Source organism: Lithobates pipiens, unplaced genomic scaffold (assembly GCF_037356315.1).
Source record: "Lithobates pipiens isolate NorthernLeopardFrog02 unplaced genomic scaffold, aLitPip1_a1.2 Scaffold_19, whole genome shotgun sequence".
Lineage (NCBI taxonomy): Eukaryota > Metazoa > Chordata > Amphibia > Anura > Ranidae > Lithobates > Lithobates pipiens.
Genome location: NW_027507764.1, coordinates 520,670,186 through 520,685,860, shown reverse-complemented (window position 1 = coordinate 520,685,860; position 15,675 = coordinate 520,670,186). Strand labels below are relative to the sequence as shown.

General features: G+C 47.8%; 1 pseudogene; it reads left to right on the top strand.

Annotated features, from left to right (window-relative positions):
• The first annotated feature begins 4,948 nt into the window (after window positions 1-4,948).
• LOC143999206 (5S ribosomal RNA) lies at window positions 4,949-5,067 on the top strand (annotated as a pseudogene).
• The last annotated feature ends 10,608 nt before the right edge of the window (window positions 5,068-15,675 follow it).

Below are 15,675 nucleotides of genomic sequence, written 5' to 3'. Positions count from 1 at the left end.
TGTGTTACAAATGGTTATCAGTGTGACAGTTGAAGTAATATACAAAATAGAGTCAGAAAGAGAATCCTATTGCATAGGGGTAGAGAGATGGTTGCATTATTCTTAATGTGCCGGCTTTAAAAGGTTTTAAAAAGATGGTTTTGTGTGAATTTTGCTTTAACGTAAAATTAGCTGTAGACATTATATCTATGGTTACGTTTACAATGATTTAGAGATAGTAATCTCTATAATATAATAATAATAAGTATATTGAGGCAGTAAATATAAATACAGATAAAGTGAATACACAAAAGGGATCAAGAGATTGTTGCAAAGTAATATCCTCATTAAGGCCGATTGTCGGAATAGCAACATAACACGAAATATGAGCACGGCTAAAATACAGAAAAACAGTACATTATTTAGGAGTACAGTAGAATATAGTATAAATTATTTAAGATTAAATTGACTTAGCCTGAAAAAATCTAAGTTTAAATCGTTGAGTAAATCGTAAATTTATCAGCTAAGTTAACTCTGAGATTATGATTAATTTGACAATTCCATTACGCGGTCCATTTCCACTGGTATAATCATAATGTAATATCCAGTAATTGCTTTCAGTAAATGTTAAAATTTTAGACAGTTTACATTAGGATGTGGAATTGATATGGATTTAAAAGCGGTACATTAATTTTCTGAAGCATATGGCAGAAAGACGGCTTACACTGCTTTTCTCACATTTTGCTGCGGTAAAAAGAAATGTTTTGTCACTGTGTTTTAACTGTGCAATGATCCTAGTGCAGAGAGATACTCAGTTAATGTCAGAGATTCTCGGTTAATGTCAGAAAAGCAATAAAACTTTTTACATCGTTAGCGAGCGATAGTTACATTACTCATAATATGTGCAGCATGTCTGGTAGCAAATGGATGGTTTTGTGAACATTTTGCATTACCGTACAATTAGCGGTAGACCTCATCGAAGTGAATAGATTTAACTGGTTTTGAGATAGTACTCTCTATTTCTAATAATAAATAAAGCAAAATAAGTCAGGATGGTGTGTCGTCAGTGGTGATATCAAAGTGACAGTTGATGTGGAGAATTACAAATATGCAAAATAGAGCAAAAGAGTGCAAAGTTTATTTTGTTAAGTCATTGACTGATAAGTAATTTTTTAAGTTATTGGCCGTTATTGTTTTGGCAGTACATGGTTTATTTTGATGTATGATAGTTTTATTGCATGCTTGATGTGGGTGATTAAAATCGTGTAGTCTATATTTAGCATAAGAATGAAAAGGCATAACATGGCAATGAGACAAACTCCATTAGAGATGCGAACTAGATGAAATGATGAAATGTGTCTGTATATCCAAGATTGTCTATTGTTATCACTTAGCCTACCCTCTAAATTCACTAGCCTCTCTATATACACGAGCATGTTTTCTGTTTCTGTATACATTACTCTGTCTTCTTTACACCCTGGCCTGTCTTCTATATACACTCTGTTATACACTAGTTTCTCTGTATACACTAGCCGGTCTTCTGCATACAAAAGCCTGTCTTCGGTATACACTAGCCTATTTTCTGAATACACTAGCCCGTCTTCTGTATGCCCTAGCCTGTCTTCTGTATACATTAGTCTCTCTGTATAAACTAGCATCTCTCTATACCCCAAACTGTCCTCTGTAAACACTTGTCTCTCTTTATAGCCTGTCTAGCCTTTCATCTGTACACACTAGCTTCTCTGTATACACTAAACAGGCTTCTATATAAAATAGCTTCACTGTATGCACTAGCCTCTCTGTATAATCTAGCCTTTATTCTGTATTCACTAGCCTTTCTTCTGTATGCTGTAGTCTTCTATATATACTAGCTTCTCTGTACACCCTTGCATCTCTATAAACACTGTGTAAACTAGCCAGTCTTATTTACACACTCGCCGACTGTATACACTAGACTCTCTGAATACCTAGCCTATGTTCTGAATACACTAGCCCGTCTTCTGTCTTCTGTATGCCCTCTCTGTATAAACTAGCATCTCTCTATACCCCAAACTGTCCTCTGTAAACACTTGTCTCTCTTTATAGCCTTTCTAGCCTTTATTCTGTACACACTAGCTTCTCTGTATACACTAAACAGGCTTCTATATAAAATAGCTTCACTGTATGCACTAGCCTCTCTGTATAATCTAGCCTCTCTTTATACCCTAGATAGTGTTCTGCATACACTAGCCTCTCCGTAGAAGCCAGCCTTTATTCTGTATTCACTAGCCTTTCTTCTGTATGCTGTAGTCTTCTATATATACTAGCTTCTCTGTACACCCTTGCATCTCTGTAAACCCTGTGTAAACTAGCCAGTCTTATGTATACACTCGCCGACTGTATACACCAGACTCTCTGAATACACTAAACCCTCTGTATACTACATCCTGTCTTCTGTATACACTAGACTGTAAAAATTAGCTAGAATACACCAGCCTGTCTTCTGTACCCACTAGACTCTCTGTATAAACTACCCAGTCTTCTGTATACACTATCAGCTTTGATGTATACCCAAGCCTATCTTCTGTATATGCACTGTCCTTTCTGTATACACTCGACTCTCTCTTTACACTAATCTCTCTATATACACTAACATCTTTGTATATACTAGCCTCTCTTTAAACTAGCATCTCTGTATACTCAAGCCTATCTGCATGCACGAGTCTGTATTCTGTATTCACTAGCGTTTCTTCTGTATGCTGTAGTCTTCTTTATATACCAGCTGCTCTGTACACCCTTGCATCTCTGTAAACACTGTGTAAACTAGCCAGTCTTATTTATACACTCGCCGACTGTATACACTAGACTCTCTGAATACCTAGCCTATGTTCTGAATACACTAGCCCGTCTTCTGTCTTCTGTATGCCCTCTCTGTATAAACTAGCATCTTTCTATACCCCAAACTGTCCTCTGTAAACACTTTTCTCTCTTTATAGCCTGTTTAGCCTTTCTTCTGTACACACTAGCTTCTCTGTATACACTAACCAGGCTTCTATATAAAATAGCTTCACTGTATGCACTAGCCTCTCTGTATAATCTACCCTCTCTTTATACCCTAGAGAGTGTTCTGCATACACTAGCCTCTCCGTAGAAGCCAGCCTTTATTCTGTATTCACTAGCCTTTCTTCTGTATGCTGTAGTCTTCTATATATACTAGCTTCTCTGTACACCCTTGCATCTCTATACACCAGACTCTCTGAATACACTAAACCCTCTGTATACCACAGCCTGTCTTCTGTTTACACTAGACTTTAAAAACTAGCTAGAATACACCAGCCTGTCTTCTGTATCCACTAGATTCTCTGTATACACTACCCAGGCTTCTGTATACACTGTCAGCTTGGATGTATACCCAAGCCTGTCTTCTGTATACACTAGTCTCTCTATATGCACTGTCCTATCTGTATACACTCGACTCTCTCTATACACCAACATCTTTGTATATACTAGCCTCTCTTTAAACTAGCCTCTCTGTGTACCCCAGCCTCACTGTTTACTCTAGCATCTCTGTATACTCAAGCCTATCTGCATACACGAGTCTGTATTCTGTATACACTAGCCTCTCTTTAAACTAGCCTCTCTGTATACCCCAGAATAACTGTATACTATAGCCTCTCTGTATACACTAGCATTTCTGTACACATCACCCTATCTGTATTCACTAGCCTCTCTGTATACCCCAGCCTGCCTCTCTCTATACACTAGCTTTTCTTCTGAATATAATAGTCTCAGTCTCTCTCTATAACCAAGCCTGTTTTCTCTATACATTAGCATGTGTCCTGTATACACTAGCCTGTCTTCTTTATTCTCTAGCCTACCTTCTGTATACCTTAGCCTCTCTGTATAAACTAGCCTTCCTTCTATATACACTGCCATTTATGAGGTAAACAAAGAGTCTAGTGTACATAAACGACATGCTAGAGTATAAAGAGAGGATAGGGTATACAGAAGAAAGCCTAGTGTATACAGAACACAGGCTAGTACCCTGAGCCTGGGTGAGAGAGGATGAGGAGCATTAGGAGGGCTTGGTCTTTCACATCCAACCAAGCCATGATGTGGCTCAACACGTCCAGCTGCCGAAAATAAGGACAAGCGTGGGAGGCACACAACACCCACTGTAACAGTGCTAGGTTCCTGCATTACAGAAACAGAACACCAGCAATAAGGGGTATCTTCAGGTGTATACTGTGCAGGAGGCACACAACACCCACTCTAACTTCTGCACTGCCGATGCCTGTATTGCAAAAATTGAACACCAGTAATAAAGGGTATCTTCAGGTGTGTACTGTGCAGGAGGCACATAACACCCACTGTAACAGTGCTAGGTTCCCAAGCAGTAAAGACACTGTCCCTGCCTATCGTCCTCTTTCCCTGACCGCCGCAACACACTATACAAGGCCGCCGCGCTGGCTGCCTTATATAGTGTGGGGTGTGTACTAAACCCCCTTGAGCTATAATTGGCCACAGGAATACTATTCCTGTGGTCAATTGTGGCTCTCCTCTCAGAGGATGTCACATCTGTTCTTATTATATAGAACTTATTATGCTCCTCGTAAACTTTTTCAATTTGGCCGAACGGCCGGACGCAAGTTGCCCCCGGTGCGGGAACATGGGGGGAGACATGATGCACATGTTTTGGAGATGCCCGAAGTTGATCTGCTACTGGACGGAGGTGACAGGAACCATTGATCGGGTGTTTGGAACCTCCACCAGGATGGAGGCGAAGTATTGTCTCCTGGGATTAGTTGAAGGAGTTGGAAACCCGGGAAGCAGCCAGATGGCAGTTCTGAGATGCCTATTTCAGGCAAGTAAACTGATTGCCCAACCCTGCTTAGCCTCCAATGTTGGCATTGACTTGGTTTTTTTAGCTTGTTTCCCAAGATCACCATGTTGGCGTTTGTCAAGATGGTTGAGAGTGCCCAAAGAGATCGCCTATGGCCCCATCCCCTTGAAAGTGCCCGATCTTGTCTGATCTCGGAGGTTAAGCATTGTCGGGCCTGATTAGTAACTGGATGGAAGACCGACTGGGAATACCAGGTGCCGTATGCTTATTTCTTGATCATACATCACGGGACACAGGATCATTACATAATGAGTTATATAGGCACCTCTGGTGATGGGACACTGGTTAACCCCCAATTAAGGAGAATTCCTTCCCTATATAACCCCTCCCATATGGGAGGCACCTAATTTTTCCCTTTGCCAGTGGTGGTTTGTCACATAAAACATGTTCTATGAAGAAAGTTCTGTGCAGGTCCCTGCGGGGGCCTAAGGGCTACAACAAACCGGATCCATATCTCGGGCCGATATTTTGACTCCCAAGATGTTTTGCCTGTAAGTCCTCTCCTATTGGAAGACTGGGCTCTGGGAAAACCAGACTTACTGTACTATTTACATAGTGGCACGAAAGTTTCTGGCAGAGTCTTTTACAAGGTCCAGGTAGGAGGTTCTTCTGAGAAGGAACCCCAAAAAAAACCTGAAGGTTGGCACAACTCTGCCCGCCGTGATGGGTGAAGGCTGGAATCTGTCTGTTTTCAGCAATTCCTGCGGCGAGGACAGGTAAGGGAAGTTAATCCTGTATAAATTATATTATGGATTTCTTCATTGAGTAGTTGTATGTCTTACTTGGTTTCCACCACTAGGGGGAGTAAGAGCAGCCTGATGCATACTTACATGCCTTTCAGATACACACGCTCAGTGAAGCCTGGTTCTCCCAGATGACTCATGTCTCCACTGCAATCTCAGCCACAATGAAGGTAATACGTAGTCTGGGGGTCCCAGACAGCTCCGATGGCAATTCCCTTCCCCCTGGATACCGGCAGTCCTCGTGCATGCACACCAAGCACGCTTCCGTGCTAATGGAGGAGGCGGGAGTGTGTTTGCGAGCCGCGTCGTTCGGTGTGCACGGCGCTGTACTGCGCAGTTTTACAGCCCAGAGCGTCAGGGGGCTGTAAGTGGAGACACAGGAGCTGTGGGCAGTAAGCATCCCAAGGGATTGGATCCAGGCAAACCTAAGACAAACCTACTCAGCATCAGGTTGTGCAGTTTAAGCATATGTATTTATTGTGAGACTTTAAGCACAACAGTGATTGCACTTTGTACTAGTACCTCTGCTTTGTAGCTTAGGGCTATGTCTCCTTGTAAGAGGGTCTCAGGGGGAGATAACAAGGACACTGGTAAGTCACCGCCTAGGTCTAGGGGTTCTAAAAATGCCTGTAGGTTACCATCCCCCCCCTGCAAGACTGGAGTCAGCCTCACAGGATGAGTCAGTGCCCCTGTCAGGATTTGCAGCCTCTCCTGATATTTCAGCCCCGGTATACATCACTGAGGACTCCCTTAGGGCTACATTGGAAGGTTTTGAAGGGAGAATCAAGAATTTTATTTCAGCTTCCCTGAAAGAAAGCAGGAAAAGGGGTAGATCCCCTCCCTCTGCTGAGATTCCTCTTTCAGATGACACTTCTGACAATGAGGAGAGATCCCTATCTTGGGACAGGTATCTTGAGCAGTCGGATGAATCAGAGGAAGAGGAGAGAGTCCCCTCCTCCCAGGCGCTCAGAAAACAGGTGCAGTATTATACTGAATTGGTGCGTACCACATTCAGAATGCCTGCTGCTGAGATCGCTACGTCCTCTGTTTCTTCCCTGGGAGTCAGGAAAATCCCACAACCTGCCTTTTCCTTTCCAATTAATCCCTTAATGGATAAATTGTTGTATGAGGATTGGGGACATCCCGATAAACTGTTTGCTCCTCCTAAAAGGTTTTCTATGCTTTATCCTCTGGAGGAAAGTTTCACCAAGAAATGGGGGGTCCCATCTGTCGATGCGGCTGTTTCTTGCGTGAATAGAAATCTGACCTGTCCTTTGGATAATGCTCAGGTATTTAAAGATCCAACTGATAAGAAGCTGGAAACATTATTAAAAGCCTCCTTTTGGGGGGGCGTGTCCTGACCATGGAGGAGTGAGGAAGTACTTCACCTCAGCTCCGCTCCATCGCCGCACATATCAGCTGCCCTCAGCGGGGAAATCCGATCCACATCACCGGGCTCAATGTCCCAACGATCCCGGCAGTCTTCCCGACCGCCGCAGGGTAACAAGAAGCGGCAGGGACAGCTGGATCAGTTCTTCCCGGGCCCCCACAGACAGGGCCGCGATGGACCCAATATCGACCGGGAAACTTCAGAAAGCTGGGAAATCCTCACAGCCTGCTACAGCGACGCCTTCCCAGTCGACTGGACCGTCTCCCCTGGCTTCTCCGGTGCCCTCCCCAGGATCGGTAAGCGATTCGGCCCCCCCTGCATCCCCCGGGTCCCTGGATGGCCGCTCAGAGGTCTCAGACCTCATGGGAGATGACACAATACGCCGCCATATTATGTCTCTCCCCACCAGAGAGGACCTAGAAAAGTTCACTAGCAGAGTGGAGAAGGCTTTCACCGCTGATATTGCCCAGCTTAAAGCTGATACTACACATCTGGGTCACAGAGTGGAGGCCCTGGAGGAAAAACTAGAGGAGACTCTCCCCGCTATTGCTCTGCTGCAATCTAGGTGCCAAACACAAGACCATCAGCTTGAGGTACTGCTGGGGCAATTGGATGATGTTGAAAACCGCAGCAGGAGGGCCAATATCAGGATCAGGGGGCTCCCGGAGGCTACTGGACCCAGGGATATTGTCCCCACTCTGACTGATATCTTTAGGGACATATTGGGAGTCCCAGCCACTGCTCCTATTGAAATAGACCGAGCCCACAGAGCACTGCGCCCCCCGTCTCAAGACGCTGACAATCCCAGGGATATAATCTGTAAACTTCACAAATATACTATCAAGGACCGGATTATGAAAAAAGTGCGGGGTAAGCCCTTTTATGATTTTGATGGTGCTCGACTGACTTTCTATCAGGATCTCTCGCGGCGCACCCTCATGCGGCGGAGAGCCCTTCGCCCGCTCCTTTCTGTGCTCCAGGCTGCAGGACTGTCCTACCGCTGGGGCTTCCCCTTCTCTCTGCATGTGCTTAAGGATGGCAGGCAGGTGACCCTGTGCACAAAAGACGATCTTCCACATTTTCTATCCTCTCTGGGGCTGAATCCCGTGGACTTTCTGGATTGGAGAGGACCCCCGAGCGACTTGCTTGTCCCCCCCCTTCCTCACAGATGGTCTACAGTCACACGCAAGCATCGAGGGACAGACATAGTTCAACCCGCAACTCTTCAGTGGTTCCTTCTACCACCCGAGACTGATACCGAGCCTGGGCTGTGTGATAGACGGCTGATTGCGGACTTTTTCTACTATGATTGCTGGTGTCTGGGCCTCCCCCCACGGGAATTGTAAATGGGATGTTTTGACCCTGTACCCCCCCCCCCGGGTGTTCCAGGGACCTGGATGTGCCCTATGCGGCCGAAGACTGTGGCTGCCGTGGCCGCAAGAATTTTTGGTGACTTCTCTCCAGCCCTTGTTACTGTTTGACTATCAGATTAGGCCTACAGGGCGGAGAATGTTTACATTCCCAATGTTGTAAGGTGGTCTGCCACGGCGCCCCCTTTTTCTTCCCTTTGCGGGGCACCAGGGGTGGGGGGAGGGGGGTTTTTTAATGTGTTTTGGTTTCTGTTTTTATTTCCCCCTTTTCTTTTGCCATCGTAGCTACCTCCGTGACCCCCCCCCCCCTCCGCGGTCTGCAGTTTGCTGTGCGGCTACCGTGGCGGGGGGGCCTCTGCCAGGGATTGGCCAGACTCCACGTCCCCGAATGCAATCAGCCCACACTGGGCTTCACCCCTTTTTTCCTCCTCTTTTATTTTTTACTTTTGTTGCTTTTTTGGATCGGTTTTTCTCCCGAATTGAGGCTATTCTGCTCTCAGATGTGGTGGGCGGGGCGGGGACCTTCCTTTTCCCCCTTGTTTTGGTTTACGTTCCCCACATAGGCCATCCATCCATGGGTTTAGTTCCCTGTTGGGACTTTAGGAGGGGGCTAGGAGCCCCCCCGGATAGTGGGGTGGGTCCCATCTCCCCCCAAACTGCTGCATTGTCTAATTTTGATGTAGCTGTTTTGTTTTTATGTTGTTGGTATTTTTGTACTATTTTTTTGTGTTTTTTATCTCCCTATCTCTCCCCTTTTCTTCTCCCTCTTTTTTCACTCCCCCCTTTTCCTAGGAGCCTGCTGTTGCTGCGGTCCTTACACCAGGCGGGTTGGGACGCTTGCCCAGTCCTCCACCCTCCAACTCTCCCATGTCTACACTCCAGGTAATTTCCTACAATTTACGGGGTCTCTGCTCTCCGGGGAAGAGGAACAAATTGTGGTGGGAACTTAAAAAGTTGAAGGCCCAAGTGGTCTTCCTGCAGGAAACACATTTCACCAGCCATTCCCTACCCAGGTTGCCCACCCATATGTTTAATCAGTGGTTTCACAGTACATCTCCTAAGGCCAAGTCCAGAGGGACTGCCATAGCGTTCCATAAGACGTGCCCTTTTCAGCCAGTGGATAGCAAAATTGACCCTCAGGGCCGATTTGTTTTCCTAAAGGGCACCTTCCTGGACGCTACCCTTGACCTATTGACAGACTTTAAAGCCGGGTATTTAATTTTAGGCGGGGACTTTAATGTCTGCCCGGACCATCTGCTCGACACTTCGAGCACCCGACCCTCACACTCCCATGCCTTTTTCAAACACTTTCGCAAATCACTGCAGGCACACCTTTTACTTGATATCTGGAGGATTTTGCATCCCTCGGGACGAGACTTTAGCTATTACTCGTCCGTCCATGACGTATAACCATGCATAGACCATGTCTATGTTGACCGTCCCACGCTTGAGCTTCTGTAGACGGCATCCATTGGCAGCATCACCCTTTCGGACCATGCACCGGTTGGCGTGACCATTCAATTACCATCTGGTCCCCACAGGGCCTGGACGTGGAGACTGAACGAAAATCTCTTGGATGACTCTGCTGCGGTTGCCAAGGTGTCGGAGACCATCTCCCACTATTTTAGGGAAAACGCCTCGGATGAGATAAGTGCGGGTGTGCTTTGGGAGGGGCACAAAGCCGTGATTAGAGGGGAACTGATATCATTGGGTTCCCAAATCAAGAAAGCACGTCAAGAGGATTTCAACAGGGTTCTGGCCGCCTTACAGGCGGCAGAACTCTCCCATAAGCAGGGGGGGAGCCCAGAGGCTAAGCAGAAGCTTTTTGAATTGCGTGACCTGTTTTTACGTTTATTAGATCGCCACACGTGTAGGCAGGCCAGGCATCTTTCACACAGGTACTATGAACATGGAAACAAATGCGGCCGTATGCTGGCCAGGGCCCTTCGCAAGAAACATGCTCAAGCTTATGTACAGAAGCTCCGTTCCCCCTCGGGTGCCGTTTGGGTCCAATCCAACAAGATTGCCTCGGGGTTCCAGGAATTTTACGCCCAACTTTATAACCTTTCCCCGGCCTCGCCCGCACACGCTCAGCCTCCCAAGTCTGCTGCCATTCAAGAATTTTTAGCGTCGGCGAGAGTCCCTACACTTACGGCGGAACAATGCGTCGACTTGGAGCGGCCGATTTCGCCGGAGGAAATTGCGCTAACGGTGAAATCCCTGCCCAAGGGCAAGAGCCCGGGATCGGATGGTTTTTCGGGTTCCTACTATAAGATCTTCCTGCCCCTCTTAACGCCACATATGTGCACCTACTTTAATTCCATCGCGGAGGGGAAGCCTATCCCAACCGAAGCACTGTTGGCACACATTACGGTGCTGCCAAAAGAGGGCAAAGATCCTACCGTCCCCCAGAGCTATCGACCGATTTCCCTTCTTAACGTCGATATTAAGATTCTAGCAAAAGTCCTGGCAAACAGACTTTGGAGTCTTATGCCCCAAATTATTCACCCAGACCAAGCAGGGTTTATTCGTGGCAGGGAGGCGAGAGATAACTCCATCAGGGCAATCCAACTCATTCATTGGGCACGTAACAGTCCTGATCCTAAACCTTGTATCGTCCTTTCGACGGACGCCGAAAAGGCGTTTGACCGCGTCGACTGGGGGTACTTATGGGTGGTACTGGAGGCTCAGGGGTTGGGGACGCATATGATGTCCTCGATTATGGCCTTGTACTCCACTCCGTGTGCACAGGTGAAGGTGAATGGGGTGCTTTCCTCCCGGTTCCCGATTCGAAACGGCACGAGACAGGGGTGTCCACTGTCTCCTCTCCTTTTTGCCTTGGTACTGGAACCACTGCTCTGCAGGGTGAGGGCGAACGCAGACATTAGAGGCCTGAAGGTTGGGATGACGGAGCACAAACTGTCGGCGTATGCGGACGATGTGCTCCTTTATCTCTCTGAACCCCTGATCTCGTTGCCGGTTCTGTTGAAGGAGCTGAGGACTTTTGGTGAGTTATCCAATTTCAAGATAAACCTTTCCAAATCGGAGATTTTGCCTATTCACCTCGCCCCGCCTCAAGCGGACCACCTGCAATTAGCATTCCCCTTTACCTGGGCCACGTCTTCTATTAAATACCTGGGCATCCAGTTGACCAACTGCTTTGATGCCTTATATGCCGCTAATTTCCCCCCCTTATTACATGCGATCAAGGCGGATTTGTTGCAGTGGACCAAAACCGCTTTTACGTGGTTCGGCCGCATTAATATTATTAAAATGAATATCCTGCCCCGAGTATTATTCTTTTTACAAATGATACCCATCTCCCTCCCTAAACTGTTTTTTACCCAATTGAATAGCATTCTGTCGACATTTGTGTGGAACACAAAGAAACCTAGAATAGCCATGGCCTTGCTGAAACGCTCGAAGCTGACGGGGGGTCTGGGGGTTCCGGATATCCAGAGGTACCACAGGGCTATTGTTCTACAGAGGATACTTAATTGGAAATTTCATACTAAGTCAAAAGTGTGGGTCTCTCTGTAAAAATGGCTAGCTGGGAGAGATTTGGCTTATGCGCCCTGGTTGTCCCCGGAATATAGGGGGTTATCGGTGGATGTCTCCCCGCTCACTGTACAGTCTCTTTTGATTTGGGACAAACTGAACAAGACGCTGGGCCTATCCCCCCCTGTTTCTCCGCTTGCCCTGCTGGGAGGGTTCCTATGGTTCCCGCCAGGGGAGCGGAGGGCCTTTTTTGTCCCCTGGGGAGCTGACGGGAATGCCAGTTGTGGACAGTTTCTCAGCGGTGGCCAAATGGTCAGCTATGAATCCCTGCAGACCGGGCATGCGCAGACAGCTATGAATTTTTGGCGATACAGGCAATTGCACCACTTTTTTGAAGCCCATGGCCACTTAATCAGGGACGAAGCGCTCCTTACACCATTTGAGCGTTTTTTTGTAGCAGATGAACCCACTCCCCACCTGATCTCCGAATTATATCACTTGCTGGGCTGTGTTACCGAGGTCGCTAGACCGACATACATACGGGTCTGGGAGAGGGAGCTACAACTTGACTTTTCCGCGGCCCAACTGTCCCACCTCTACAAACTCACGTACGCTAGCTCCATGGAGTCCAAAACCCAAGAAACTAATTTTAAAGTACTGTCTCGCTGGTACAGAGTGCCGGCAGACTTAGCACGTATCTACCCTTCGGTATCGGACCGGTGCTGGAGGGAATGTGGCCAATTGGGCACCCTCCTTCATATTTGGTGGGATTGCCCACGAATCAAGCCATTCTGGGAGGACATCCGATCCCGCATAGAGGCAGTTTTGCATCTTGATGTGCCACTGTCTCCGGCCAACTATCTTTTGCACATTCCTCCGATCCCGATTGGTAGATACAAAAAAAGCCCTCTGCCGCATCTGTTGAACGCGGCCAGACGTCTTATACCGATTTACTGGAAACAAACTAGGACTCCCACAGTGGAGGACTGGGTCAAAAAAGTGAATGACATCAGAGAAGCGGAATATTGGGTGGCAACCTGTAGGGGTACACGGGCTAAGTGTGACAGCATATGGCAATCATGGACAGTCTACATGTCCGAAACTATATACGCTACCTCCAGTCTGGACTTGGCTCTACTGGAGCTAGCGGAACCCTCTTTGAGATCCCGCACACACAATGATGTTCCCACCTAGTGGCTGTTTTTCACCTTCTTGCCCCATGGACGGAGAGACGACTTTGCTGCTGAGACTCGCCTGGTGCTGGACCGCTGCACTTCGCAGGGATGTCAAGTAGGCTCCACCCTCCTCCCTTACCCTATCCCCCAATCCCCTCTCTACCCCTTCTTGCCTCTCTCTCACCCTTCCTACTGTTCTTTTTTACCTTCTTTCTCTGTATTCCACACTATAAGATGTTGCCTTTTATTGACCTACGTGGTATTGAGCTGTGGTGGTGCGTTAGGCTTCCTGTGGGCTGGCTGGCCCTGCGGCCACTTTGTTTGGCTGACGGGGGGAATCCCTCTGTCCGGAGGGGTCCATGCTGGGACGTCCCTCCTGGGCGGGGGGGTTGCTGTGGGCCTGTCCTACCCCCGGGGGACGCTCGGGAGAGGTTGCTGGAGGTGATTGTGCCCCCCTCTCCTGGGCGGCCCCTGGGGGTGGTCCCATGCCTCCCCGGCCTTTTGTATGACGGGAGGTGGGGGACTGGGCTCCGGCCCGTCCTCTCCTTTCCGCTCAGAGGCACCTTGGAGCGGGGCCCTAGCCCACGGAGGCCGGACTTGATGTGTATGAGCTAGAAGACACTCCAGACGTTCATCTCCACCCGTTTGCCTAATTCATGTGTCTGGTTTGAGCCGCCAACTCTTGGCCACTGGGTCAGTTTTTATGGGTGTCATTGTTTCCTACAGTTTATTTGTTCTTTGTTTGGTCCTGACACAGCTGTCTAATGTATACTCAAGTGTGTTTCAATGTCAAAATATCTCAAAATAAAGATTTTACAAAAAAAAAAAAGCCTCCTTTTCCATGACTGGCACTGTAGTGCAACTTACAGTCGCAGCTGTGGGGTTGTGTCAGTTCCTCAAGGAACAGGTTAAGCAGATGCTTGGCCTCCTTCCCAGTGAGGAAGTGGAGAATTATGCAGAAATACCTCAAATTCTGTGTTTCCTGATTGATGCGATTTCGGATTCTGTCCTACAAGCATCTCGTTTGTCTCTCCTGTTGGTACACATGCGAAGGGCCCTATGGCTAAAGAATTGGGCAAGCTGAGCTATCATGCAAGAAGCATTTGATTGGGTTCCCGTTTAAAGGGGAACGTTTGTTTGTAGAAGAATTAGACAAATTCGTCCAAAAAATTTCAGGGGGTAAATCTACTCTCCTTCCAGTCAAAAGGAGCAAACGTCCATCATTTAGGCGTTCTCTCTCTCCCGGAGCATCAAGCTCTAAGCAGTGGTGACGGCCTTCTCAACCCCCCTCTACAGGAAAGGCTCAAGGCCGGGCCCAGGGGCAGAAGAAATCCTGAGGGCGAAAGCCTGCCAAGCAGAGCCCGAAAGCTTCCTTGTGAAGGAGCGCCCCCGCTCGGCCAAGTGGGGGGAAGGCTCTTGCAGTTTGCAGAAGCCTGGCGGGAAGAGATCCGGGATGAGTGGGTGGTCTCTTCGGTATCTCTGGGCTACAAGCTGGAGTTTCAGGAGATTCCACCTTCTCGCTTTCTAAGGTCAAGGATCCCCAGAGACCCAGTAAAGCAAAGACCGCTATTTCTGGCCTTAGATCACTTACTATCCCAGGGGGTGATAGTAGAAGTGGACCCAAAAGAACAGGGTTCAGGGTTTTACTCGAATCTCTTCACCGTTCCAAAGCCAAATGGAAGTGTCAGACCTATCCTGGATCTGAAGGATCTGAACCATTTTTTACGCATCCGGTCCTTCTGAATACAGTCAATTCGCACTGTGGTCTCCTCCCTGCAAGGGGGAGAGTTTATGGCATCAATAGACATCAAGGATGCATATCTCCATGTGCCAATTTTTCCTGCACACCAAAAGAATCTAAGGTTTGCGGTAGAGCGGCGCCATTTTCAATTTGTGGCCTTGCCGTTCGGGCTAGCTACGGCCCCTCGAGTCTTCACAAAGATTCTGGACCCTCTCTTGGCAAACCTAAGAGCTCAGGGTATAGCCGTCATGGCTTATCTAGACGATTTGCTTCTCATAGAGAAAACAGTAGCGCTCCTGAACCACAGTGTTACCAGAACGCTAGAACAGCTGGAACGCCTAGGTTGGATTATAAACCTAGAAAAGTCGTCCCTACAGCCTGCTACCAGGTTGGAATACCTGGGTATGGTTATCGACACTGCTCAGGGCAAGGTGTTTCTACCAAGGCCAAAAGCCTTGGCCATTGGGGATCTGGTGCGTCTAATTCTGGGTAGAAGATCTTCCCCCATTCGGTTGTGCATGAGACTCTTTGGGAAAATGGTCGCCTCCTTCGAGGCCGTTCCATTCGCCCAGTTCCACTCAAGGCCTCTGCAAAGATTCATCCTTGCAGCTTGGAACAGGAAGCCCCAGTCCTTGGATCTTCCTATGCGTCTATCCCCAGGGACACGCAAGAGTCTCGTCTAACGAGTCTAAGAGTCTCGTTACAAACCGAGAATTTGCTGAAAGGCAAAACTTTTCTTCCTCTTCCATGGAAGATTATTATGACAAATGGCAGCCTGACAGGCTGGGGAGCAGTGTTGGAGGAGACGTGCTCGCAGTGGAAATGGTCTGCGATCGAGAAGCTATTGCCCATAAATGTCTTGGAGATCCGGGCAGTTTATATGGCTCTCATAAACTG